Source organism: Rattus norvegicus, chromosome 16 (assembly GCF_021556685.1).
Source record: "Rattus norvegicus strain SHRSP/BbbUtx chromosome 16, alternate assembly SHRSP_T2T, whole genome shotgun sequence".
Classification (NCBI taxonomy): Eukaryota; Metazoa; Chordata; class Mammalia; order Rodentia; family Muridae; genus Rattus; species Rattus norvegicus.
Window position 1 is genome coordinate 57,255,839 of NC_141549.1, and position 25,608 is coordinate 57,281,446.

At 38.3% G+C, this 25,608-nt stretch overlaps 1 protein-coding gene and 2 long non-coding RNA genes across 3 annotated transcripts in view; all 3 read left to right on the forward strand.

Moving 5' to 3' along the window:
- LOC134482383 (uncharacterized) overlaps positions 1 to 8,131 on the forward strand; it is a 37,388-nt gene extending 29,257 nt beyond the window's left edge. The window contains exon 2 of the long non-coding RNA XR_015639925.1: positions 7,811 to 8,131. This is a non-coding gene — a long non-coding RNA (uncharacterized LOC134482383). The remainder of the gene's footprint in view (positions 1 to 7,810) is intronic.
- The window catches only part of Erich1 (glutamate-rich 1), a gene marked incomplete at its 5' end in the record, with an annotated part of 52,793,804 nt that overhangs the window by 26,385,279 nt on the left and 26,382,917 nt on the right, over positions 1 to 25,608 (forward strand).
- LOC148000571 (uncharacterized) overlaps positions 1 to 25,608 on the forward strand; it is a 99,073-nt gene that overhangs the window by 33,898 nt on the left and 39,567 nt on the right. The gene's annotated exons all lie outside the window — the stretch shown is intronic.

Sequence of the window (25,608 nt, forward strand, 5' to 3'; positions counted from 1 at the left end):
AAATACATTAGTTAAATTACAGTAAATTAATCAAACAATAATGAATTTAATAAACAATTCACTTATATGAATTATATATACACAATACAATAAATAATATACTGTATAAATATGATTAATAAAATGTTATTTATATTATAATAATTAATTTAATGGATTAATTAAAATAATATAATAAAATATCTTATATATTTAAAAAATAGAAATGCAAATAAATCTTTTTTTCCTGGGCTTATTGATTTGAAAAGTACTACTTACTGTGATTGACTGTGTACATGTCAGAAAATAGTTATCTCAGAGCTTACTTCAAACTCTATTATTTTGTATGTTTACTGAAAAATGGATTACAAAAAGAATGTGTTTCATTGAGCTTTACAATACTAATTTCTCTCAAGCTGATCTGATCCATAAGGAACCAATCACAGCCACACCATTACATGCCATTCTTAGCTTCCAGGATATCAAAACCCTTGCTTTATTCTATAGCCTCTTAGAATCATGGTGGTCCTATGAAGTGACACATTGATTACTAATTGAGGAAATACCAGAACAATAAGGTAACTCTCTCCTTTTGTATGTTATATGTGATTATAACAAGGTCTTGCTGAACATACGCCATCATCCATGAATCACATCTCCAATGGTCTGACAAAATATACTCTTAATTTTAGAAAACACATTTTGGCCACAGATAGACCTTACAAGTTTTGCCAATTCTTTCAGTTCTTCTTAAGAACTCTAAAGTCACTGGTAACGGATTACACAACATTGCTAAGTGACTTGTATGTATCATAATGAGGGTTGATTACGCTGAGATTATAGTCTAGTGAAGGGATGTACGCACATAAGATGTTTGAACAAGAAACTTGACCATAAAAATATAAATATGTAGTACAGGTTAGAGCGCAGCCAGATAGAAAAATGGCCTAGTGCTTAGACTTTGGGGAAAAAAATAAGACCTGAGCCAAGTAAAACATAACAAATTATCTGGTGGGAATCACTTCATTTGTCCCTCACTAGCTGGACATCAGAACTGTAGGAAGAATTACCTGTATTGTCTGTTAAAGAAACTTCATCTCTAACGACTGGGGACCATGGCATTTCTGAAATATGTTGACAATAAAATTTCCCTAGTCTCTTATCCACTTGTTGGCAGAAAATGCCTTTCCAGGCATTTGTTTGCTAACAAACAAATCAGTGTTTCAGAAATGACTTGAGTTCCCAGAACACAGCAGTTGGTATGCTTCAGGAGGCTTATGAGGTGTTCTTGGCTGCTTTATGAGGTTGTTGACCTAGAGCCATACAGCCTAAGTCATTATCACATCTAGAACAAGCAATCAGCTCATTAGATGTGGTTAATAAAAGGTTATATGGAAGGGTTTTTTTATGGCATTTTGTAGTAAAATCTGAAAATTATTTAGTTTAACTTACTGTCTTAATAAGAGACAGTTATAATGTGGAATTTACTATAAAAAAGTATAAAGTTGTGTGGTGGAAAGGCACAGCCCAAGCTTACCAGACATCTGCCAACTAAAATGGGCTAGATCCCATCTGGTTACTGTCCTTGTAAAAATAATCTGTAGAGATGGTCTTTTGAGGGGTATTACATTTATCATATTGATATTTTTCAGTGAAAAATAAACACGATTATCAAAAGAAAAATTGACCCACCTTTTCCTTCTACAGTGATAACTTTGTAGCATAGAAAATGAAGGGTTGATGTACTACCTCATGGTGTCGTCAGGTGAAAATAGAAGCAAAGAGATACACTGGTAGGAAAGACACTGCATTTTAGAAGTACAGTCTTGGTTAATGTTTATCCCCAAATTCTCTTTATATATTTAAAGAATGGTTTTCTTCATTTCTGAGAATCATATACATGTAGCGTAATCATATACACCCTTAACTTTTGTCTCCCATTCTCCTGGATCTCCCCAAAATATTCCTTTTTATCTTAATGTCATACATAATAACATTATAATGTTCAATTAATGTTGTCCAGAGGTGAATGGGTATCTTCTTGTACAATCTACCCCAAAGAAAAGCAAATTTCTTTCTTCCAGAAACCATCAACGCCAACCTTACTTAGGAGCAGGACCTAATTTATGATAGAATTTAGCTGGCTTGGTCTTCTACAGGACTTGTGTAGGTGAGCATAGCTGTTGCAAATTATTGAAGACAATGGCCATGTCACCGCAGAAGACAGCATTTCATAGCATTTCTCTCCATCCTCCAAGTCTTCTCTTTTTTCTACCCCTTTTCTATGATGCTTTTTGAGCATTGACAGCAGAGGGTTTATATAGATGTCCCTTTTAGGGCCCAACACTTAGACATTTATTCTTAGCACCCTGGTTGTTACGAGTCCTGCATTCACCATTACCTGCTACAGAAAGGAGCTTCTTTGCCCAAGACCGTGAGCAGCACTAATTGATGGATATAAGCACAAACATTAAGAATCCACTATGCAGCCATTCTTCTTTAGTAAAATGACAATAATAAGTTGCCCATAGGAGGTATTACTTCTCTTTCTATGGGGTTTTGGCCAGTTTCACAGTATAGTACCAGGAAAGAATTCCTTCCTATAGAGATGGTCTCAAAACTAGTAAGAAAAGTAGGTCATTTCCTTATTCCCATGATAGCTATACCTCTAGTATAACAGTGGGCACATCTTCCCTGACAGGTTTGTATTGGAGCATGCATGGCCCAGTGCTATATTAGACTATTAATGGCTTTTCTCCTTCAGTGGCCTGCCATAGTATCTTCCAGCACCTTGAAAGCTTACCGGCAGGGATCAGGTTTCCCAATCATTTCTAGCTTGATTTTCTGTCCTGCAAACAAACTTTGTGGTGATGACAATAATAGTTTGTTATTGTCTACATATTGCAAGCAGAGGAGACAAATGCTCAATATTTGCTCTAAGTTTATCAACTTGAGATTCACTGTAGTCAGAATTTTATTTTTTAATTTTAACTTTTAATTCTAAGGTGAAATAACATTAGTTATTGTGCAACTTTTTGGGGGGAAGTTATGAATAGATGTTTAGCCACCCCAGATAGAATGCTGACAATAGGCCAAAGTATTTCTCTCAGGTCTAGATTAGCAAACCAATTATCTATCTGGGGCTACTGACAGACTCATGGGTGAAGTGTCATTTACTAGAGGTTTGTCATACAAAGGCAATTGTGTGTCTGAAACGACTAGTCAGCATCAATGATAAGTCACAAAGCTGCATTCCTAGGGCTACTCACTCAACTTGCAGGCAACTCCTTTGAAGAGCTTCCTCTGCTGGCAGTGGCTTACTCCTTTCATAATCTTATGGATGGAAACCATTGAATCCTGTGGATATTTTGAGTTCTTGGGACTTTCCAGAGACTCCATTCATTTCACCACAAGAAAACGTTTCAAACTGGAGGAGGCAGTCATATAATGTCATCAAGTTTATTTCGTTAAAGCTCTGATAGAGGGTTGTGGTTTTCTAAACACACATAACTCATACACCAGCATTGCCACAATTTTAGATTCTACTCATGAAGTTACTAGCAAGGCTAGCCTAATTTCAGAAATATTTAGGACCAATAACTGTCTTTAGGAATAGCATTTTTGTTATCCATATTATCCCTGTCCTGAGGATAATGGGCAGACAACTGTGGTGTAAGAGTGCTCTCCCTCTCACCATTTCAGTTCATGGATCATCTCCAGACCAGTTCTCCTGGACACTGATACACAGTCTATGGTTTCTTCTGTCATGGCCTCTTAAACCTTACCTTTCTCATGCTCATAACTTTACACTCAGGAGCAAACTAATGGTCTAACATTGTCAGGATCAATAATATATTTGTATAAAAGTGATGCCTCAGGAAATAAAAAAATTAGTATAGCAAGGTGGCTTCATCATAAATGTATTAGAAAACATAGGTTGCTGGTAGGAGAAAATTAATGTGGGAAGTAGATCATTTAGTGACTTGTCATGGTCTTTTCTACTAGCTCCCCGATTCCTACTGCCTAGTGTTTTCTTCCTTTGTAATTTATCTTCCTCTCAAGATTGGATTGAAAGTAATCATTTGATTCTCCCCAATAAGCAATGAGCTATTAAAAACATTTCTGATTTTCAACTAGATTGTAGAGTTGTTTTTTTTTTTCTTTTCTTTAAAGAGATAGCTCTCAGGAGCTAGAGAGATAGCTTAGATGTAAGCGCATGTACTGCTCTTGCAGAGGATTGGGGTTCAGTTCTCAGTGCCTGTGTTGTACCGTTTACCACTGTTTATGCCTGTAGCTCTGAGATGATGTCCTCTTTATGATGTCCTGATCTTGCCTCTTCAAACACCATACCCCTTCATCCATAGTCAGATACCTTCCCCCGAGAGAGCAAGAGAAAGAGAGAGAGAGAGACAGAGACAGAGACAGAGACATAGAGACACACAGAGAGAGACAGAGACAGACAGGGACAGAGACATTTAGTGAACACAATAATGGGTCAAATTATGACATCATATTATGATATATCATAGTACTTGATTCAAAGCTCATTCCCATCCATCACAATGTTCCTGTCTCAAACTGTTTGTGTAATTAAAAAATATTGTATTTTTTGTCTTTGTTTTCTGTCTATGCATCATGTATGTGCTGGTGCTCACAGAGGCCAGAAGAAGGCATTGAATCCTCGGGAAATAGAGTTAGACAGTTGTAAATCATCATGTGGGTGCTTGGAGCCAAACTCAAGTTCTCTCCAGGAGTAATGCAAACTTTTGTCCATGTAGCCATCTAACCAGACGATAAAGGTGATATTTCTGACAGAATGTATCTATGTAGTTCAGGCTGGTCTTGAATTTTGGGTCCTCCTATCTCCAAGAATTCTGGGATTACAGGTGTGCCATTGTGTGGCATGAAGATTATGCCAAAGAGGGACTGGCACACAACTGGTGAGGTGGAACAAAACCAAACCCCAGAAATTAAAAAAAATTGAGATTAGAATCTCATCCTGAACTATCAGGAATGAGGCTAACTCCTTTCAGTGCCTGGCTTGGAGCATGTAACCCAGAGACCCCACAACCAGGTGGTCACAAGTAGTCAGTCATGTAACACAGCACTTGGAATGCCACTCCAGGTGAATGAGGCATCTCGGTTCCTTAGCTTTCAGCCAAAGACCTTTATTCATCCTGGAGAATCTCACCCCCTAAATCATATAACCCTTCCCTGGTTTACCCAGAATAAAGTTCATGTGTTCATATCCACCCTAACTATGAACAAAGATCACCTAGGAGAGCTGCTTCATGAAAGATTGTTGGAAAAGACCTTCATGTCAAAGGGCCATAGCACTAAGATCCTCAGAGAAGGCCCTTCCTCCCTGCCTGGTGTACAGTGGTGTCAGGATAGAGGTGGACTAAAGATTCCAGCCATTCCAGACTTCACCCTGTCCTCTCTGAGCTGGTGTGCCAGCGGCATCTGGACCCCCTCTACCCTCAGCGATGTGGAACAAGAAACCATATGCCATTGTGGCCAGATTTACTAGGAGACTTTGTGGCTGTTTAGCTTACAGGTTTCCATAAAATCAAAACAAAACAAAATAAAACAAAACAGCAACAACAACAAAAGCAAGACAGGAAACAAAGCAACAACAACAACAACAATCACACCCTAGCCATATGGGAAAGGCTCTGACTAATACAGCATGGGAATGAAAGCTCCAAAGCCTTGAAAGATATCATGAAATAATATGAGCTTTTAGGTTAAACCATTAACCCAGGGATGGTGTCTTTATAATACTCTTAGTAGAGGGCACAAAGGAGAGGGCTCAATTAGTCTCTGCCAAGATCCCCGACATGCAGAAACTCCGCGAGGATAGCACATTTGTCTGAGTTTTGGTGTCAGCAAATTGGTTTCAGCAATGCTCATAAATGCATGTTCTGCTCCTCTCCATGTAGATGGCTGAATTGGGGTAATCTAACAAGCACTGTATGTTTCTGACTTTGATATAGTTGTTCCTTAAAAATCAGTATCTTTTTTTTTTTTTTTTACTTTTCTATTTTTTGGAGCTGGGGACCGAACCCAGGGCCTTGCGCTTGCTAGGCAAGCGCTCTACCACTGAGCTAAATCCCCAACCCCAAAAATCAGTATGTTTTAATTCACGTGACAAAATCTGTGTATATGTGAAACTTCGTTTCCAGTTTTCATTGGGCAGCTCAGAAAGAATGTGATTGGAGTCTCCCTTTACTTGGTGTGGGTAGAGAAGTTGAATAAGTGTATAAGACTGAAGAGTCACGATTACAAGATCTTATGTATTTTGACAGAGCTTCTTCAAATAATAACACTTGCTTGCAAAATGTGACAGAAGTTATAGTGATATGTGAGGAGTATCATAGTCTTCCAAACTAAAAATATCAAATTTGGTTTATGCCAGTTCTTCTCAACATCCTCATGCACATTGACATAGATATATCTTCGTGTCATTAGAGAAGTTTCCCATCTAAGAATACTCTTCATCTCAGTTTTTATGGAAAAAGCCTTTCTCTTGATCATCATGTCCAGGTTATGTTTCAGAAGTAGGAATATATACTTGTGTATATAGCTATCTTATATACTTAATTATGCACTATAGAACTTTTATAGTATAATTATTATATCTTACATTATCACAAAATAAAGATTACGCATGTGCAATACATGTAAAGTATAAAGACCAGAAACTTTGTCTCTATCTGTTGTTTCTTATTAAGTGATTAAATTTAAAGAATTCCCTGCAGATTTTAGTGAAGTACCAAAATTATTATAATGAAAAATAATGACAAAAGCTTTGACAAAGCTTCAGGGCTTGCCAAACAGTGGGAAATCTTAGTATGTTGAAATGAAGGAATGCATAAATGACGCAAAGTCAAATGGATGTATTTGCTTTCCATGTTAGGACTATGAATTTGAAAAATGTGGAGGTGGAGAAATGGTACTCACTGTCTGAGATTAATGTTTATTCAGCAATAAACAATCTCATTGCCAACTGAATGCCTGAAGGAATATAAGGAGTCTCTGATTTTTCCACACATGATCCTGATACACTGACATACATCATAAGGTTCCATCATTTGATGCCATTTGTCACTTGTTTTGAAAGAGTCATGAAAAAAGAAAATATAGAAAAATAACGGGAACATAAGATAAAAATCAACAAATAATTATAAGCAATAATAATGACGTATACACGGGTGGGATGCTTCATCAGTTTAAGCATCTCCCAAGCAAATAGAGGCCTGGAGTTCAGATGCCCAGAACTCATAGAAATGCCTGGTGAGTGTGGTGACCTACCAGGTCACCTTCTGAAGGTGGTGACAGAATCCCTGGAGCAAACTGGCTAGTAGGAATAACCAAATCTGTAAGTTCTGGGTTTGATTTTGGCTGTGATCACTCATTGCATAGGGTGGAGAAAACATGGATGGAAATTTCTGACATCTAAGTTGTCTCCATCACGTATGTGAACAAGCAAACCTTTCTATTCTGAACCATTCACACATACATGAAAAGAAAAGATGAAATAGAAAATGACATATTTCTCAAAGTAGTTATAGTCTAGAATGGTATATAATTAAATGAGTTTTACAAACAATTTTTATAATGTTATAGGTTGAACTTTCAAAACAGGTTATAATTTTATGGCCTATGATTATTTCACGTAAAGCAGGCATTTGTTTAGAACATCATGGTTCTAAAAGATTCTTACAAAAACAAGGTAATAGGCTAATATTTGAATTGTTATAATTCATTATATACCTTATTATTTCAACACACAGATATAGAATAATATGTATTTTTCTTTTTATTGTAGATCTAACTTTGATATAACAATCTTTGAAGAGAAAGAAGACTGACACTTATTTTTCTCATTGAAGTGAAACTTTAAAAGTTTCTGAATGGAATGAAAAGTTGTGGAAGGCAATAAAATTCTCATTATTCATTGGAAAGGAGCTGTATACCAAAAATATGACTTTTGTTATCATACAAAGCAGTGGGTTTTATCATGGCCACTTCAGAAAAACAAAAGATGGACATTAGAAAATTAGAGCTGATTCTGTCTTTGAATGTGAAACAGCATCAGAGCCCAATGTGTATGTGAAACTTAGCATAAATAAAAGTTAAAAGCTGCTTAGAACTGTGCGAGGCACCAAGTAAGGCTCACTGAACTTTAGATTATCCTCTATAGCACGAATAGAATAGGAACGATGGCTGCATTCCTTCTTGTTCTCTTTTAAGCAACTAAATTTGGAAGCCAACCCTGATGGTTTTAATTAAATACCCAAACTGATCACATTGAAAAATAATGACGAAAGTGAGTTTTAGAACTTTGAGGTCCCTTTAGAGTCACAAAATGTCATCTCTAGAACACATCTGGCTCTCATGATCCCAGCATTAGTCTGTGAGACTTCTAGATTACAGTATTATCATCTAGGTGGCTTAAAACATCAGAAATTTATACTCACAGTTTGGTGGACACCTGAAGTGCACAACAAATGCATCAGTAAAGCCACTGTGTCTCTGAGACATGGGGTGGATTTTTTCCCTCTTCTTAGTTTGATGGCAGCTGTCAACCCAGGTGCTCCATGTTACTGCAGTCTATTCCCCATCCTCATAGGATGGCATTCTAATAAGTCTTTGCTGCACTCTACAGTGATAATATCTTAACCAATTACATCAGCAAAGTCTCTCTTTCAAGGAAGATCACATGTGAAAATGCTATAGCTTATGCCTTCAATATATCTTTATGGGGGTGGGGCACATTCAATGCTGAAGAATCCTCACCTGGTGAAAAATATTTTAAAAGTATATATGGGAAGCGTAGACGTTACAGTGAAGTAACTTCCTGTCTCTTTGAGTAACTGCACAGTCTCACAGATGTCCTCTTCTATTTAAAATGAGATACTAGGTGTGTGCTAATGTATGGTAATGTGAGAGGATGTTATCAGAATCTTCATTGGTCATGACTACAATACCACTAGCCTAGGTCATGTTTTGGACTCAGGTGTATGAGATATAAGTAGCTTTCTCTGGCATTTTGAGATATATTGATCATAATATACATTATGCAATAAGTTAAATTATACATCTGATATATAATATTTACACTACTGTCTGACTGTTGATATTATTTAGTTCCGTAACTTTATCATCACCCGAAGTCCCAATATACTCCATTTCCCTTTGCGTAAATCCTTGAAAATCATCTGGGCATGCTGCAAATGCCTTTAATCCTGGCACTAGGGAGCCAGAGGCAAGAAGATCTCGGAGTTTGTGGCTAATTTGCTCTATGTAGCAAGCTCCAGGACAGCATGGACTATGTAGAGAAACCCTACACTCCAAAATATATCAACTTGCTTTTGTCTCTATAGATTCATCTGTTCCTTGAGTTTCATATTGATAGAAGATATGATGCTGTTATTATGTCTGGCTTACTACATATTGAATAATATTTTCCAAGTTTATCAACATTGAGGCATGTATTAGTACTTTGTTCCTCCTTATGATGCAGACACTTGAGAATCTTTTCATATTGTTAGTTATGTATCGGTCTTCTTTTGAGAAATATTTATCTATATGTTTATGTCATTTTATTGGGTTAATTTTTGCCACTGCATTCTAAGAGTTTTAAGGGTATAGCTGAAATAGACAAATATATATTTTTGAAAATATTTTCACTCATTGCACTTAGGAAAATTTTCTAGATAGTATCTTTGACATAAAATGTTTTAGTTAATGAAATATAATTCACCTATTTTTTCCTTTGTTGTTTGTGTTTTGATATTATATTATCAACTCAGAAGGAATAAAACTGCCTGTCTTTTCTTCTAAGATTTTTTTTAGCTATTTGCCTGAAGTGTTAATTCCATTTTGAGTCAATTTTTTTTTCCCGGAGCTGAGGACCAAACTCAGGGCCTTGTGCTTGCTAGGCAAACACTCTACCACTGAGCTAAATCCCCAACCCCTTGAGTCAATTTTTGAAGAATAATTTAACTTTATCTTATAGTGCCTCTTGTTGAAAAGATCCTATTGTTCCCCCATAGAATAGTCTTTTCCTCTTGCTCTACTATGGAGGAGTAAGTTAAATATACAAAATGCTTTGTGCTTTTCTATTCATATTTCGATGCTCCTGAATCTTTGCTGACTGTTAGAATGTTGCACTTCCTCCTATTATCTTCTTCTTGGTATTCTTCCTATGTGCTGCCTGGCACAAAGTGGAAGATGTGGAAATATCTCATACTTTTGTTATTAATTACTTAATTTATTTACATACCAAATGTTGTCCTCCTCCGGTCCCCTCTCACAGAGTTCTTTCCCTATCCTCCTCCACTTCCCTCAGCTCCCCCACCAACCAAGGAGATCTAATATTTTCAGGTTGTTTCTATAACACAGTGTTTAAAACTCAGGCTCCAGAGGTAGACTGCCTACAATAAGAATCTGATTCGGACACTTTCTAGTGGTATATTTCAGAAAAAAAAAACATGAAGAGATTCTATGTTCTCCAGTTTCCCAGTCTTCAACTGGGGAAGGAACATCAGTGAATTCAAAGGAAATACATGAACCATAAATGATGGTTTGCATATTACACACATAGGAAAACTGGGAAGATGGCAAGCACTCAGCAGTAATAATAACATGCTATTCTTGTTTAAACTTATCCGACCTGTCCCATGCTTTTACTTTCTGTTGCCTCTGTGTTTCAGGTCAATCTTTCCACTGACTTCCAGCTGAGACTGAGATGTATTGGTAGTTGATAAGGATTAGGTAGATAGAAGAGCAAACTAAATCAAGAAGGCATATAAATCACAAACACTTAAGCGTTGTGTGTAGGGTCTGGAAGAAAGTAGGAAAAGGTTTAACTGCTGAGGGTAATCCAGGGAGCATCAAGTCATGGAAAATTGTATTGACATTGTACAGGGGGACATCAATAAAAGGAGGGAGGAAGACATGGTTTACATATTTTTTAAGATTTACAGAAACTTATTTCTAGAACCAGAAGTGCACATGAATGATTTACTTCTTTAAGAATTTTTACATTGGTGTGTAAACTCAAGAGTATCCTTGTGACACAGAGATAATATGCCTTATCACCATTTGCCTTTTCTCCTGTCACCTCCTGTAGTTCCTTTGACTGATTGTTTTTCTTCCCCCACCAATATTGTCTCCTTGTATTTTGACATCATATATAATGATTTATTTACTGTAGTAAGATCTATGTAATAAGTCAGTAAAGGTATCTGTTTATCTATTCAGTGTGATGGTTGGCTTTAATTGTCAACTTGACAAAAGTCTAGATTCATCTGGGAGGATAGTTTCAATACAGGATTGTCTCTGTTAGGTTGGCCTGGGGACAGGCTTGTTGGGGATTACCTTGATTCCATTTCATGATGTGGGAAAACACAGCCCACTATGTGCAACTCCATTCTTTAGGTGAGGGATTCTGGATTGTATAAGAATGGAGACTATACTGAGTATGAGTAAGCATGGATACATTTAACTTCTGCTCTTGCATATAGATGTGATGTAGCGATCTGCTCTAGAGTCCTCTCTGTCTGGACTTCCTCACAGTGATGGCATGTAACCTAGAATTATGAACTGAAATAAACTTTTTTCCCTTCAGTTACTCTTTGTGAACGCATTTTTATCACAGTAATAGAAACACAACTAAGGTAGTTAGGGTCCTGTTATATAGTTTAGGCTGCTCCTAACCCAGGATCCTCCTTTCTAAATGGCTCTCCTGCTAGTTTTACTGGTTTGCCCAACCACATCCAGCATAGTAATTAATTATGAGTGACTGATGAGCCCTACCTCATTCCTGCTGTTGCTTGCTTGTTGAGGGGACCTGTCCTTAAGACTCCTCATTTATCTACACTTATTACTGTTTTATATGAGGTATAAAAATACATGTTTAATTAGGCATATAATTGGTAAAAAGAGGTTCTTTCAGAAAACAGTAATTTAGACTTATTAAATAAGACTACCTGGATACGTAGTCTTCTTATTCTTATGCTTTTATTGAAGACTCAAAGGAATAAATATGTCATGTAAATTCATATGAAAAGAGTAGTAAGGGACTATTATCAAAGAAATAAAAATAGAAACAAGAATCGTTTTTACTGGAAATGGCCATGGTTTTAATTTGGTGATTTACTTTCTTTTGTGGCTAGCCGGCTCTCTGTACAACTACTTAACCCTTGTCCATAAGGATCACAGAGCCTTGGTTTCACATTGGTGATCAATCTGTGCATGGCCTACATCTCTAATTGGGAGAGACAGAAAGCATCTTAAGACTTTTAACTGAGAGGCTTTGCTTAATAGGTGAGAAGTCCAGGAAGCAACTCGGCTGGAACATTCCTTTGTCTAAAAACGTAATGATTACATCAATATTAACCACAGCAGTTATAGTTCCAAGTTTTTATACTTAATTGGGCAGCCTAATAAACCTGCTTACCTCCTTATTAAGACAACATATAGCCTCATCTTGAATAGGGAGGACCCTGACAAATATTGCCACTTTTAGATTGAAGGGAGTGAGCATGCCCATAATTATTTCCTTGTGTTGATTTTTTACTCCATACAATGTGGTAGCTACATGTTTGTTTACTTAATGGGTGACAAAATAATGTACAAATGCAAAGAGGGGACTATAAATAATTATATAGGTGCCCCAGTAAAACATCCTATGAGCGTCGCAATTATGCAACAGAAATCACTCCGGTTTGAACAAAACTAAGTACATATTTTTTAGTTTTCTATTTGGTATGGGACGATATAGAAAGAAGAGACTTTCTAATTCAGTGGTAGAATGCTGTCCCTTTGCTTATATGCACCTTTTGTCACAGATACATGTTATTTATTCTGCATATTAAATTCCTGTGAATGTCACTGTGACCCCTGAACAAAGTGGAAAATGGTGTGAAGTTCTCTCTCTTTCTCATTGCTATAGTGAGAAACTCCTATCTCTTTAAGATTTTCTTTAGGACATATTCATACTGTTCATATTTAGCCATTAGAAAGGAATTGCAAAGCCTCCCTTGAGATTTCAATGGATATTTTTCAGTATGGAGTTTTCAGCAATGAAATTCTTCAGGATATTATAAGAAATAACACTAACATAAATTTTATGGTTGAATCCTAGTGGTGCAAGAGACCTCCAAGAGGATCCAGTTCAACTCCCTCATGTTTCAGAGAAGAAACCAAAACCACAGTAATATAAAATGAATTTCCTCAGGTCACACTGCCAGCTAAGAAGCTAATGCATTTAAAATGAAAATCTAGAAGGATGCTATTTCAGGGGCTTATTTATTATTGTTATTGTTTAAAAACAATTTCCTGCTTCACTTTTTGCCTTCATCTACACAAGCATTTTATACGAGGAATATGTATAGCAAGGTATCGATCAGAAATAGGCAAAAGGAAAACTGAATTGAAATAAGAGCTGTTAAAAATCCAGCAAGAGGTAAACTCCAGACTATAGAACCTTAATTATAAACCATCATTTGGGTCTAATATTTAAATATACTATAATCCCAAAGTCTCAAACTTCACCAGCCTGTGATAAAAATGTAAAGTTACACTTGTTCTTAATATCCATGTATGATGATGTGAGACTCTAGTGGTTTAGTTTTGGGAAATTACTTCCTCTCAGAGTGACCCTCAGCTATTCCAAGAGGTCACTGGAATCCTGCTTCGTGTGTGGCTAGAAAGTCTTCCCAATGTCTCCATCCTTCTCATCATTCTGGGGGATGCTGGCTGGGCTGCTTATACATATATGAACATGGTTGTTTTCTGGAGGACATCACTGTCTCTTTGTTAAATCCACTTGGTGATGAAATACTGGTCCGCTTTCATTGTCTGCAGCCTTATGAGGGCTGGAATAGAACACTGTAAACTTTTCATGCCTGGCCAATGAAAAAGAATCAAAAAGAGACTGATTCCCAGGATAAAAAGGTTCAGAACATTCCTGTAATTCTTACTAGTAGGAAAGCTCCTGGTCTGAATCCTGACCTGCCTGATTCCCTGTGGCCAGGGCAATATCTAGCCACCACTGGAACTGTATCAAGAATTTCAGTATTTTAGATTCAGAAACCGTTTGCAGATTCATTTGGAAAAGCAAAAAACCCAGGAGAGCGAAAACTATTCTCAATAAAAGAACTGGGAGAATCACCCCCCCCCACCTCAAGCTGTATTACAGAGCAGTCATGATTAAAAAGTGCATGACATTGGTACAAATCAAAACCCTGAGATACCACCTCACACCAATCAGATTGGCTAAGATAAAAAACTCAGGTGACAATAGATGCTGGTGAGGATGTGGAGAAAGAGGAACAAGCTGGTACAACCACTCTGGAAATCAGTCTGGCAGTTCCTCAGAAAATTGGACATTGTACTACCTGAGGACCCAACTCTACCACTCCTGGGTATAAACCCAAATGATACTCCAACTTATGACAAAGACACGTGTTCCACTATGTTCATAGCAGCCTTATTTATAACAGCCAGAAGCTGGAAAGAACCCAGATGCCCTTAAACAGAGGAGTGAATACAGGAAATGTGGTACATCTACACATCTATTAAAAACAATGACCCCATGAAATACTTAGGCAAATGGATAGAGCTAGAAAATATCATCCTGAGTGAGACAACAAGTTACAAAAGAACACACATGGTATGTACTCACTGATAAGAGGATACTAGCCCAAAAGCTCAATACTCAACATACAATTGATACAATTCACAGACCATATGAAGCTCAAGAAGAAAGAAGACCAAAATGTGGATGCTGCAGTCCTTCTTAGAAGGGGGAACAAAACACACATGGGAGTTAGAGGATGGGGGAACTTGGGAGGAAGAGAGGAGGGGGAGGGGGGAAAAGAGGGCATGATTACCTATGAGAGGGTCAGGAATGTGAACTGAGGTATGTAGCAATGGGAGATGCTGAACTGGGGGTAACCACTGGCAAGTACAAGATCCCAGGAAAGCAAGAGGCTCCCAGGACCCAACAGGGATGAGATTAACTGAAATGCCCAAAAAAGGGGAGGTAGAACCTGTAGAGACCATATCCAGAGGTTAGGCAAGGCCACCCACCCTTCTTGAAAATTTAACCCAGAATTATTCCAGTCTAAAGTATGGACAAAGAGAGGAGCAGAAACTGAAGGAAAGTCCATCCAGAGACTGCCCCGCCTGGGGATCTATCCCACATGCAGCCACCAAACCTAATCACTATCGTGGATGCCAAGAAGTGCTTACTGACAAAAGCCTGATATGGATGTGTCCTGAGAAGCTCTACCAGAGTCTTACGATACAGATGAAGATGCTTGCCATTGGACTGAGCACAGGGACCCCAATGGAGGAGTTAGAAAAAGGACTGAAGGAGCTGAAGGGCTTTGCAATCCCGTAGGAAGAACAACAATACCAGCCAACCAGATCCTTCAGAACTCCCAGAGACTAAACCACCAAACAGAGAGTACACATGGAGGGACCCGTGGCTCCCTCTGCATATATAGCAGTGGATGGCATTGTCTGGCATCAATAGGAGGAGAAGCCCTTGGTCTTGTGAAGGCTTGTCTACAGTGAAGGAGAAAGCCAGGGTGTGAGGTCAGAGTGGATGGGTGGAAGGGAGAGCATCCTCATAGAAACAAGAGGAGGAGGGATGGGAAAGGGAGGAACTGGGAAAGTAGATAACATTTATAATGTAAATACATAAAATATCCAACATAAAAATAAAATGTTTCTGTACACCATAAAAAAACACCCTAGTAAAATCTGTAACTTACTAAATAAAACACCAAATATAATTAATTTGCTGTCAGAATGATGAAGCCTACAGAAAATAGAGGACAAGGAATATTTGCTGGAAGAATCAGAATAATTTTGCTTTTACTCTCTTATTACCTCAAGTTCATGCCCTGACAGCTAACATATAGAAAGTGTCAGTAAGGGTTTCCTGGGTTTTCCATTGAGAGAATGAGCACCCTAACACTGGACACACTCCAAAGAAAGAAATGTTTCCCTCTTCTATAGGGTTGATCAACTGCCAATGGAATCCTCAATTTGGGCCTGGTGGGTCCCTCCTTTAGTATTGCTAGAATCTTGGCTGGTTTGATCTTTTGCAGGTTTTGCACAGGTGATCACAGCTGCTCTGAGTTTATGAACGAAGAGCATATCATGTCCTAGAAGATAGCATTTCGCAACACTCCTTCCCCTCCTTGACCACTTAAATATTTTCTCCTGCCCTCTCCTCTACAGCGTGTATTTAAACAGTCCTAAATATATTCAGTGAGATATTTAAAAATAAATAAATAAAAGAGCACATGAAGATGGGAAATATACATGTTGGCTGGGTGTGTGAAAGGATAGTCAGTGGACATGATCAAAATTCATTGTCTTCATGTGTGAAAGTATCAAAGAATAAGTAAAACATGATATTAAAAAATAATTTCCTGGACTTTATTTTCATGTATTTGCCAACTTGGTTGTATTTTTTAAATAGAATCTCACTATATACCTTTAGCTAGCCCATAACTCACTTGACAGCCTCAAATTTAGGAAAATCCTCCTGCCTTAACCTCTCATGTGCCAAGATAATAGACCTGATCCACCATGCCTGGGTAAAAAACTAGATATATTTTGTTTCCTCTTCCTTTCTTCTTTTCTTTTCTCAGCTATGGTTCTTAAACTCAGTGTCTTCCTTATGCCTGAAAATAGTTGTAACACTGAGCTCCATCTCTAGTTGTCTCTGGATCAATGGATTTGTCTTTGGTTGTGAAGGCTAAATTGATATCTATCTGGGATTCTTGGTATGGGGTGGAAGTATTCAATTTTTAATATTAAAATGTCTAATTTAAGGATTGTATGAGTCAATTCAACAAAAAATAACAGATTACAGGTTTCACACCTAAACCTCTTGATCCCCAATCTAGACAAACAAACCTGGACCAAAGCATCTAAAAGTGTTACTGTAATGCCCAATGGTTACTATGTTTTCATTTTCAGGTTAAGTTCTCTTTATGAAAACATTTCTCTGTAAGATTGCTCTCATCCCACTGCTAGCTGGGGACTTCATTAAATAGCCCTGACTTTGTAATCAAAACATCATTTTGGCTCTGTGACTAATTTTGTTTTTTTTTTCCTTTTTAATGGCAGTTATTGCCAACTAAGAATGTAGTCTGATTGGGATTGCTGTGTTGACAGTCACAAATGAAACAGAAATGACAAGTGAGGAAATATCAATGCTTTCAGTGTGAAAGTAAAGCCGTTTGTAATCTTTTTCCAGTTCATGAAGAAATAAAAACAGAAGACTTGGGGATTATTGAAAAATTTATGTTATAAACATTCTTACCAACCATTTATTTTAATATTCCATCAATCCCATATGTGAAACGAACTAGAACAACATTATTTTAATATTTAATTATATAATTAAGAGCTTTAGGCTTACTCTATGTCTATCTCCATGGATACCTCCCAAACCAATACTTTCTGTAAGATAAGGTCTAGAAGTTTGTAAGTGATTGAATTAAACTTAAACTGAAGTAGGAATTTCTGGTGTCTTTGGAGACTCAGCTGTGTTATGTGATGTTTTCCTGGAAACTGTCTTCTGAGAGGATGTTTTGTTGAAGCAGACATGTGCTAAGAACAGACTCATGGTGCTTTTCTAGAAGCTGCCTGGTGAAAGGGCACGTGACGTTTTGCTGGAGCTGATGCTTGAGAGGGTATGTGATGTTTAGAAAGTTCATAAGTTCTTTCCAGCTTCTCCCTATTATAAGTAAGGCTGCTATGAACATAGTGGAGCATGTGCACTTGTTATATATTAGAGCATCATTTGGGTATATGCACAGGCATGGTATAGTTGGGTAGTACTATGTTCAGTTTTCTGAGGAACTACCAGACTGATTTCCACAGAGGTTGTACCAGCTTGCAATCCCACCAACAATGGAGGAGTGTTCCTCTTTTTTCACATCCTTACTAGCATCTGCTGTCACCTGAGGTTTTTTATATATATATATATATATATAATTTTTTTTATTAATTTGAGTATTTCTTATATACATTTCGATTGTTATTCACTTTTCTGGTTTCCGGGCAAACATCCCCCCTCCCACTCCAATTTCTTATCGGTGTTCCCCTTTCCATCCTCCCCCCATTGCCGCCCTCCCCCCAACAATCTAATTCACTGGGGGTTCAGTCTTAGCAGGACCCAGGGCTTCCCCTTCCACTGGTGCTCTTACTAGGATATTCATTGCTACCTATGAGGTCAGAGTCCACGGTCAGTCCATGTATAGTCTTTAGGTAGTGGCTTAGTCCCTGGAAGCTCTGGTTGCTTGGCATTGTTGTACATATGGGGTCTCGAGCCCCTTCAAGCTCTTCCAGTTCTTTCTCTGATTCCTTCAACGGGGGTCCTATTCTCAGTTCAGTGGTTTGCTGCTGGCATTCGACTCTGTGTTTGCTGTATTCTGGCTGTGTCTCTCAGGAGCGATCTACATCTGGCTCCTGTAGGCCTGCACTTCTTTGCTTCATCTATCTTGTCTAATTGGATGGCTGTATATGTATGGGCAACATGTGGGGCAGGCTCTGAATGGGTGTTCCTTCAGTCTCTGTTTTAATCTTTGCCTCTCTCTTCCCTGCCAAGGGTATTCTTGCTCCCCTTTTAAAGAAGGAGTGAAGCATTCACATTTTGATCATCCGTCTTGAGTTTCATTTGTTCTAGGCATCTAGGGTAATTCAAGCATTTGGGCTAATAGCCACTTATCAATGAGTGCATACCATGTGTGTTTTTCTGTGACTGGGTTACCTCACTCAGGATGATATTTTCCAGTTCCAACCATTTGCCTACGAATTTCATAAAGTAATTGTTTTTGATAGCTGTGTAATATTCCATTGTGTAGATGTACCACAGTTTCTATATCCATTCCTCTGTTGAAGGGCATCTGGGTTCTTTCCAGCTTCTGGCTATTATAAATGAGGCTGCGATGGACATAGTGGAGCATGTGTCTTTTTTATATGTTGGGGCATCTTTTGGGTATATACCCAAGAGAGGTATAGCTGGATCCTCAGGCAGTTCAATGTCCACTTTTCTGAGGAACGTCCAGACTGATTTCCAGAATGGTTGTACCAGTCTGCAATCCCACCAACAATGGAGGAGTGTTCCTCTTTCTCCATATCCACGCCAGCATCTGCTGTCACCTGAGTTTTTGATCTTAGCCATTCTCACTGGTGTGAGGTGAAATCTCAGGGTTGTTTTGATTTGCATTTCCCTTATGGCTAAAGATGTTGAACATTACTTTAGGTGTTTCTCAGCCATTCGGCATTCCTCAGCTGTGAATTCTTTGTTTAGCTCTGAACCCCATTTTTAATAGGGTTATTTGTCTCCCTGCGGTCTAACTTCTTGAGTTCTTTGTATATTTTGGATATAAGGCCTCTATCTGTTGTAGGATTGGTAAAGATCTTTTCCCAATCTGTTGGTTGCCGTTTTGTCCTAACCACAGTGTCCTTTTGCCTTACAAAAGCTTTGCAGTTTTATGAGATCACATTTGTCGATTCTTGATCTTAGAGCATAAGCCATTGGTGTTTTGTTCAGGAAATTTTTTCTAGTGCCCATGTGTTCGAGATGCTGCCCTAGTTTTTCTTCTATTAGTTTGAGTGTGTCTGGTTTGATGTGGAGGTCCTTGATCCACTTGGACTTAAGCTTTGTACAGACTGATAAACATGGATCAATCTGCATTCTTCTACATGTTGACCTCCAGTTGAACAAGCACCATTTGCTGAAAATGCTATCTTTTTTCATTTGATGGTTTTGGCTCCTTTGTCAAAAATCAAGTGCCCATAGGTATGTGGGTTCATTTCTGGGTCTTCAATTCTATTCCATTGGTCTGTCTGTCTCTGTACCAATACCATGCAGTTTTTATCACTATTGCTCTGTAATACTGCTTGAGTTCAGGGATAGTGATTCCCCCTGAAGTCCTTTTATTGTTGAGGATAGTTTTAGGTATCCTGGGTTTTTTGTTATTCCAGATGAATTTGCAAATTGTTCTGTCTAACTCTTTGAAGGATTGGATTGGTATTTTGATGGGGATTGCATTAAATCTGTAGATGGCTTTTGGTAAAATGGCCACTTTTACTACATTAATTCTGCCAATCCATGAGCATGGGAGATCTTTCCATCTTCTGAAGTCTTCTTCAATGTCGTTCTTCAGAGTCTTGAAGTTCTTATTCTACAGATCTTTTACTTGCTTGGTTAAAGTCACACCGAGGTACTTTATATTATTTGGGTCTATTATGAAGGGTGTCGTTTCCCTAATTTCTTTCTCGGCTTGTTTCTCTTTTGTATAGAGGAAGGCAACTGATTTATTTGAGTTAATTTTATACCCAGCCACTTTGCTGAAGTTGTTTATCAGCTTTAGTAGTTCTCTGGTGGAACTTTTGGGATCACTTAAATATACTATCATATCAACTGCAAACAGTGATATTTTGACCTCTTCTTTTCCGATCTGTATCCCCTTGATCTCCTTTTGTTGTCTGATTGCTCTGGCTAGAACTTCAAGAACTATATTGAATAAGTAGGGAGAGAGTGGGCAGCCTTGTCTAGTCCCGGATTTTAGTGGGATTGCTTCAAGTTTCTCTCCATTTAGTTTAACGTTAGCAACTGGTTTGCTGTATATGGCTTTTACTATGTTTAGGTATGGGCCTCGAATTCCTATTCTTTCCAGGACTTTTATCATGAAGGGGTGTTGAATTTTGTCAAATGCTTCTCAGCATCTAATGAAATGATCATGTGGTTTTGTTCTTTCAGTTTGTTTATATAATGGATCACGTTGATGGATTTCCGTATATTAAACCATCCCTGCATGCCTGGGATGAAGCCTACTTGATCATGGTGGATGATTGTTTTGATGTGCTCTTGGATTCGGTTTGCCAGAATTTTATTGAGTATTTTTGCGTCGATATTCATAAGGGAAATTGGTCTGAAGTTCTCTTTCTTTATTGGGTCTTTGTGTGGTTTAGGTATAGAGTAATTGTGGCTTCATAGAAGGAATTCGGCAGTGATCCATCTGTTTCAATTTTGTGGAATAGTTTGGATAATATTGGTATGAGGTCTTCTATGAAGGTCTGATAGAATTCTGCACTAAACCCGTCTGGACCTGGGCTCTTTTTGGTTGGGAGACTTTCAATGACTGCTTCTATTTCCTTAGGAGTTATTGGGTTGTTTAAATGGTTTATCTGTTCCTGATTTAACTTCGGTACCTGGTATCTGTCTAGGAAATTGTCCATTTCCTGCAGATTTTCAAGTTTTGTTGAATATAGGCTTTTATAGTAATATCTGATGATTTTTTTTGAATTTCCTCTGTATCTGTAGTTATGTCTCCCTTTTCATTTCTGATTTTGTTAATTTGGACACACTCTCTGGGTCCTCTCATTAGTCTGGCTAAGGGTTTATCTATCTTGTTGATTTTCTCAAAGAACCAACTTTTGGTTCTGTTGATTGTTTCTATGGTCCTTTTTGTTTCTACTTGCTTGATTTCAGCTCTGAGTTTGATTATTTCCTGCCTTATACTCCTCCTGGGTGTATTTGCTTCTTTTTGTTCTAGAGCTTTTAGGTGTGCTGTCAAGCTGCTGACATATGCTCTTTCCTGTTTCTTTCTGCAGGCACTCAGCGCTATGAGTTTTCCTCTTAGCACAGCTTTCATTGTGTCCCATTAGTTTGGGTATGTTGTACCTTCATTTTCATTAACTTCTAAAAAGTTTTTAATTTCTTTCTTTATTTCTTCCTTGACCAGGTTATCACTGAGTAGAGCATTGTTCAATTTCCACGTATATGTGGGCATTCTTCCCTTATTGTTATTGAAGACCAGTTTTAGGCCATGGTGGTCCGATAGCACGCATGGGATTATTTCTACCTTTCTGTACCTGTTGAGGCCCGTTTTTTGACCTATTACATTGTCAATTTTGGAGAAAGTACCATGAGGAGCTGAGAAGAAGGTATATCGTTTTGTTTTAGGATAGAATGTTCTATAAATATCTCTTAAGTCCATTTGGCTCATGACTTCTCTTAGTCTGTCTACATCTCTGTTTAATTTCTGTTTCCATGATCTGACCATTGATGAGAGTGGGGTGTTGAAATCTCCTACTATTATTGTGTGAGGTGCAATGTGTGTTTTGAGCTTTAGTAAGGTTTCTTTTATGTATGTAGGTGCCCTTGTATTTGGGGCAAAAATATTTAGGATTGAGAATTCATCTTGGTTGATTTTTCCTTTGATGAATATGAAGTGTCCTTCATTATCTTTTTTGATGACTTTTAGTTGAAAATTGATTTTATTTGATATTAGAATGGCTACTCCAGAATGCTTCTTCCGACCATTTGCTTAGAAAGTTGTTTTCCAGCCTTTCACTCTGAGCTAGTGACTGTCTTTGTCTCTGAGGTGTGTTTCTTGTAGGCAGCACAATGCAGGGTCCTCATTGCGTATCCATTTTATTAATCTATGTCTTTTTATTGGGGAGTTGAGGCCATTGATGTTGAGAGATATTAAGGAATAGTGATTATTGCTTCCTGTTATATTAATATTTGGATGTGAGGTTATGTTTATGTGCTTTTCTTCTCTTTGTTTTGTTGCCAAGACGATTAGTTTCTTGCTTCTTCTAGGGTATAGCTTGCCTCCTTATGTTGGGCTTTACCCTTTATTATCCTTTGTAGTGCTGGATTTGTAGAAAGATATTGTGTAAATTTGGTTTTGTCATGGAATATCTTGGTTTCTCCATCTATGTTAATTGAGAGTTTTGCAGGATACAGTAACCTGGGCTGGCATTTGTGTTCTCTTAGGGTCTGTATGACATCTGTCCAGGATCTTCTGGCTTTCATAGTTTCTGGCTAAAAGTCTGGTGTAATTGTGATAGGTCTGCCTTTATATGTTACTTGACCTTTTTCCCTTACTGCTTTTAATATTCTTTCTTTATTTTGTGCGTTTGGTGTTTTGACTATTATGTGACGGGAGGTGTTTCTTTTCTGGTCCAATCTATTTGGAGTTCTGTAGGCTTCTTGTATGCTATGGGTATCCCTTTCTTTAGGTTAGGGAAGTTTTCTTCTTTGATTTTGTTGAAGATATTTACTGGTCCTTTGAGCTGGGAGTCTTCACTCTCTTCTATACCTATTATCCTTAGGTTTGATCTTCTCATTGAGTCCTGGATTTCCTGTATGTTTTGGACCAGTAGCTTTTTCCGCTTTACATTATGTTTGACAGTTGAGTCAATGATTTCTATGGAATCTTCTGCTCCTGAGATTCTCTCTTCCATCTCTTGTATTCTGTTGGTGAAGCTTGTATCTACAGCTCCTTGTCTCTTCTTTTGGTTTTCTATATCCAGGGTTGTTTCCATGTGTTCTTTCTTGATTGCTTCTATTTCCATTTTTAATTCCTTCAGCCGTTTGATTGTGTTTTCCTGGAATTATTTCAGGGATTTTTGTGTCTCCTGTCTATGGGCTTCTACTTGTTTATTTATGTTTTCCTGGAATTCTTTCAGGCATTTTTTCGATTCCTCTCTGTAGGCTTCTACTTGTTTATTAATGTTTTCCTGTGTTTCTCTAAGGGAGTTCTTCATGTCTTTCTTAAGTCCTCCAGCATCATGATCAAATATGATTTTAAATCTAGGTCTTGCTTTTCTGGTGTGTTTGGATATTCAGTGTTTGGTTTGGTGGGAGAATTGGGCTCCGATGATGCCATGGAGTCTTGGTTTCTGTTGCTTGGGTTCCTGCGCTTGCCTCTCGCCATCAGATTATCTCTAGTGTTACTTTGTTCTGCTATTTCTGACAGTGGCTAGACTGTTCCTATAAGCCTGTGTGTCAGGAGTGCTGTAGACCTGCTTTCCTGTTTTCTTTCAGCCAGTTATGGGGACAAAGTGTTCTGCTTTCGGGCGTGTAGTTTTTCCTCTGTACATGTCTTCAGCTGTTCCTGTGGGCCTGTGTCTGGAGGTCACCAAGCAGGTCACTTGCAGCAGAAAAGTTGGTCTTACCTGTGGTCCTGAGGCTCAAGTTTACTCGTGTGGTGTTGCTTAGGAGCTCTCAAGGGCGGCAGCAACCAGGAAGATCTGCACCACCCTTTCCGGGAGCTTCAGTGCACCAGGGTTCCAGATGGCGTTTGGTGTTTTCCTCTGGTGTGTGCAGAGTGCAGTCTCTTCTGGTTTCCCAGGCGTGTCTGCCTCTCTGAAGGTTTAGCTCTCCCTCCCACAGGATTTGGGTGCAGAGAACTGTTTATCCGGTAGATCCCTTCAAGTTCTGGCGGTGTCTCAGATGCAGTGGTCCTGCTGCTCTTGGGCCCTCCTCCACGGGAACCTAGAGGCCTTACACAGTTTCCTCTTGGGCCAGGGATGTGGGCATGGGTGGGCAGTGTTGGTGGTCTCTTCTGCTCTGCAGCCTCAGGAGTGCCCACCTGACTAGGCGGTGAGGTCTCTCTCCCACGGGGTTTGGGAACAGAGAGCTGCAGGCCGGGATCCGCGGGTTTGGGACTCCCGGTAAACACCAGAAGTTGTCACCTGAGTTTTTGTCCTTAGCCATTCTGACTGGTGTGAGGTGGAATCTCAGGGTTGTTTTGGTCTTCATTTCCCTGATGAATAAGGATGTTGAACACTTCTTTGGGTGCTTCTCAGCCATTCTATATTCTTCAGTTGAGAATTCTTTTTTTTCTCTGTGTCCCATTTTTTTAAATAGGGTTATTTAATTTTCTGGAGTCTAACTTCTTGAATCCTTTGTGTATATTAGATATTAGTATTCTATTCAATATAGGATTAGTAAAGATCTTCTCCCAATCTGTTGTTTGCTATTTTGTCCTAATGACAGTGCCCTTTGCTTTCCAGAAGCTTTGCAATTATATGAGGTCTGATTTGTCCATTCTTGATCTTAGTGAATAAGCCATTGGTGTCCTGTTCAGGAAATTTCCCCAGTGCCCATGTACTCAAGGCTCTTCCCCACTGTCTCTTCTATTAGTTTCAGTGTATCTGGTTTTATGTGGAGGTCTTTCACCAACTTGGACTTGAACTTTGTACAAGGAGATAAGAATGGTTCCATTTGTAATCTTCTACATGCTGACCTCCAGTTGAACCAGCACCATTTTTTGAAACTGTTTTTCCCCCATTGGATGTTTTTACCTCCTTTGTCAAAGGTCAAGAGACCATAGATGTATGAATTCATTTCTGGGTCTTCAGTTCTATTCCATTGATTTACTTGCCTGTCTCTGTACCAGTACCATACAATTTTAATCACTATTGGCCTATAATACAGCTGGAAGTCAGACGTCCTTCAACAGAGGAATGAATACAAAAAATGTGGTATATTTATACAATGGAGTACTACTCAGCTATTAAAAACAATGGTTTCATGAAATTCTTAGGCAACTGGATGGAACTAGAAAATATTATCCTGAGAGAGTTAACCCAATAACAAAAGTACATACATGGATATTAGCCCAGAAGCTCGGATTACCCATGTTACAATCAAAGACCACATGATGATCAAAAAAAGGAAAATCAAAGTGTGGATGCTCTAGTACTTCTTAGAAGGGGGAACACCCCGCGAGCAAACTTGAGCCTCGGGACCACAGGTAAGACCAACTTGTCTGCTGCAAGAAA